The following is a 3,949-nucleotide window of genomic DNA, read 5'->3' as shown; positions in this document are numbered from 1 at the left end:
TTAATTTTATTTATTGTTATTTTTTAATTTGACCAGAGAGAAAGAGGGAAAGTGAGAAAGCAAGACACCAGGTCTGGGATTCAAACTGCAGTCACACACGTGGAAGTCCAGTGTCTTAACCACCCTGCCCCCTGCCAGCCCCAAGACTTGACTTCTGATGTCCAAGGCCACAGAAGTCTATCTTACTCTCTCTCAACAGAGACTCACTCTTGTTTAGTTGTTTCCTTCAGGTCCCTTGTTGATTGGATCTTGCCCACCCAATTGAGGGCAGATCTTCCTCACCTAGTCTGTTCAGAGTGGTTATCTTAATCTCTCTGGAAACACTCCCACAACCCCCCCAAAATAATGCTTTAATAGGTTTCTAAATATTCCTTAGGCCAGTAAGGTTGACACCCAACATTAGCCATCACAGGCTGTCCTTGGTAGCTGCCTGTTAAGAAGAGCATCCTCCAGAAAGAAAACAGTTTCTCTAAAGGTAACGTTATCATTTAATTTTGTCCAGCATCAGCCTCTGTTTTGGTTGGAATGACATTTCTCAGGTTTTGGGTGCTTTAAAATTTCACATTTCTGGGTCTCATCATACATGTATTGAATTAAATCTTTGTGGGGCAGAATTCAGGAGTCTGTGTTTATGTAAGTTCCAGTATAATCCTTTGCATAATCAAATTTGAGAATCTGTTTTAGGGTAATCAGCTCCATGAGAATACACAGGGTTAGGCACAGCCTCAGGTATGGGGTACCAAGGGGGTAGGGGATAGGCCAATTCGCTCTCTGCCCGCCTGCTTAGGAAGGCTGCATTTGGGAGGCAGTAGGTGAGCAACCACTTCTGACTCAGGCCTCTGCTCTCTGTGTATTTATAGCTCCCTGCTCGGCCAATGCAGGCACTAGCTCCTTCATCATTTTTTCCAGACTCTCTGCCCACTGAAATTTATTTTTCCTGTTCCAACCTATTTAATTTATTAATGCTGCCCTGAAAAACATGAAGCAACAATTGTTGCTTGCAATACCCAGGAAAACAGACAGCCAGACACACATACACACACACACACACACACACACCCCAAGCCATCATGTTAGAGACATGAAGAAATGAGATGATTAGTTCGTGCTACTCCCACTCCGACGAGGAAGCATGATGCTCACGTGTGGTAACAAACCAAGACGCTATCGCCACATCCACCCTTCCCATTTGCTTGCAGGCACAGCTGCCATTTGCCTGTGGATCTTTCAGTGAGAGCCACAGGGTGCTGCTCCTGGGTACGCGCTGGTCTGCTCACACTCAGCCCTCAGTTGCCCACAGCACAGCTCTCTGAATTTTCAATCATACTTCTGAAGCTTTCTTTGAAGGCCTCGAGGGAGAGGAAGGGAGGGAGAGAAAGAGAGGGAGAGCCTCTTAGCATTATCTATGGCTAGCTCCCCTTCTTCCCTTTACACCCCACCCCTTCTCATGCCAATTCCTCTTTGTTTCTTTTTCAGCAGTTACTAGTTACTGAGGGTCACTCCATTGTGCATGCATGCAGGCTTTGGGGAGGTCGCTTCAGCGGAGGTGAGTCTGGCCTTGGGAATAAACACAGACTGCCCTGTTGGTCCAAGGGGAGGCTGAGCCTTTGGCATGGTCACTTTATGTCACTGACTGACTGACAGGTCATCTCTGCAGGCAGGGGAGCTTAGCTGGCTCACTGGACAGTCTCCTCTAACTTGCTGCAATCTGCGAGCGTGTGAGGCATGGAGAACATCCGGCACGGGGACCCTTTATGCTGGTGCCCATTAATCTGTGCCACAGCTAACAGACTGCACGCACCAGCCGCCCCTCCCTGCCCCGCGGCCTGGCAGTCTAAGGGCACACAGCAAGCGTCTGGCTCACACAGGCTTTACAAGGTTCGGAAAAAGAGCAGTGTTACAAGCCAGAAGGACACAAGCAGGTTTCTCTTTGTGCCCAGACGGCATTTTTAAATAGATAAATCTCCCTTCATTATGTAGCTTTTCAAAAGGAGAAGTAAAAGGCACACGCACAGCAATGGATCTTTTGAGCGTGTGTGTGTGTGTGTGTGTGAAAGAGACAAAGAGCTATACAGATTGAATTTCTCTCTTTAGCTAGGCCAACGATGTCAGCATTGCTCCCATGCCAGCAAAATTCCCACAGTCCCCTCCACCACTCCCCGCTAGTCTCCTAGGACAAATTGGGGTCTTGCATCAATTAAGTGACACCAACCATTTGGGAGGATAATTAGCATCCTAAATGGTGTGTGGCCAGCTTGAGTATGGTCAACAATCCAGCTCACTCGGTTCTAACCAGTGATATTAAAAGGGATTCTGCGTTTAACTTTGCAAATATTCACAGGACCTTTAGTATAGCATTCTAATAGCACAGGTTTCTTGATATATTCCTTGACTTGAATTTCCTTCTCTCCTGTATAGAAAATTTCTGCAGACATCACACAGCTCCAAGATAAAGCTTTATCCAAGGCTGGACTAGATGTATGTTTTATAATTACTTATATTCCTTTATTTCTAATGCCAATGTAGAGCATTTTGAATAATGATTGTTTCTCTCTCTCTCTTATTTTTTTCTCAGTTGGTTTAAAAATTCTTCATGTGTTTGTGCACAGCCAGGACTAGTTTCCATTCCAGCCAAAAGCACAAATGTAATTGATAACACTTGATGTCTACTTTCATTGTTTCTTTGCCCCTCGGCCTGCTCTGAGTCCTGGAGGACAGAGATATCACGGAGAGTGTTTCCAGAGAGAGCAGATTTAGAATGGTCTCTAGGAAAGATGAACCAGAAACATATAAATGGAACTAAGAGTTCATTTGCCAGGTGAGAAATGCTAAGGCTAGAGGAGACCTGCTCTCAAGAGAATCATAGCGGAGAAATGGACCCAAAGGTTAAACAGGAAATCATCACAGGTAGGGAGCAGAATAAATCTACTAAACTACTGACCTGGTGTGGACATGTTTTAAAGAAGCAGATAGCTTTAAGGGTGTGTTGAGGGGCAAGGATAAGAAGGATATGAGTTACTTTTTTCCAAGTGCATCTGCTAGCCAGAGCTGGAAAAACATGTATCTACACAGAAAATTTAATAAGACTGTGATACTCTATGTTCAACAAAGCCTGTGTCTGATAGCCTGCCTCGGAACAAGGAGATGACGATTATCAAGAGCTGGTGAGTGAGCACCATCCCAGTCAGCTAGTCATCACAGGGAAACACATTAGACAAGGTGCCAACTCTTCATTTTCAGGCTTTGCAGACACCCCTCAGCTTCATGTGTGACAACTATTGCCATGCTCCCAAAGCCTTTTTGAGACAATCAACATCCTTCCTTGAAGCCCCTGAAATTTTGACTCGCATTGCCAAGATAAATAGTCTGCGGTGGTCTCTAGGCCCCGAGTAGAGTCCTCTTAATCAGTGACAAGCTAGAGGTTCTGATCTTCTCTACTACTTCTTTTATCCCTAAGCAATGTGATTTTTCATCCTCACAGTTATATTGAAATTCTCTCGTGAAAGTCACCAGAATCTTCCTTTGCCTTGTACAGTATTAGCGACACCATTTGTGTCTGGGGAATCTCTTTCTTCTCTGAACATCTTGTTGCCTTGGTTGCCTTGCGATACTTTTTGAACTCTTTTATTACTCTGGGGCTTGTTTCGTGTTCCTTATCCTCCTGTCCTGTTTCTGCTTTCTTATTTGTCCTTCCCTGATCCTCAACTATGGTGGTTCTTTAAGATCCATTTTCTTTACCTCTCTCCTTTCTTCTGCAGATATTCACCTTTTACCAAGGTCACATATCTTTGTATCTGAAATATCACTATGAAGATGAGCATTTCCAAATTGGAAATAGATAGCACTTCTTTTGTATCTTATAGTATGGACCTAAAAGTTCCAAGCAAGCTATACATTCGTCAGTTCACCTGAAATTCAACATTTATAATGCTTCTCTTACCTCTTTCCC

Source organism: Tupaia chinensis, unplaced genomic scaffold (assembly GCF_000334495.1).
Source record: "Tupaia chinensis unplaced genomic scaffold, TupChi_1.0 Scaffold138235_1, whole genome shotgun sequence".
Taxonomy (NCBI): domain Eukaryota; kingdom Metazoa; phylum Chordata; class Mammalia; order Scandentia; family Tupaiidae; genus Tupaia; species Tupaia belangeri.
The sequence above is the reverse complement of the archived record's forward strand: the minus strand, read 5'-3'. Positions refer to the sequence as shown.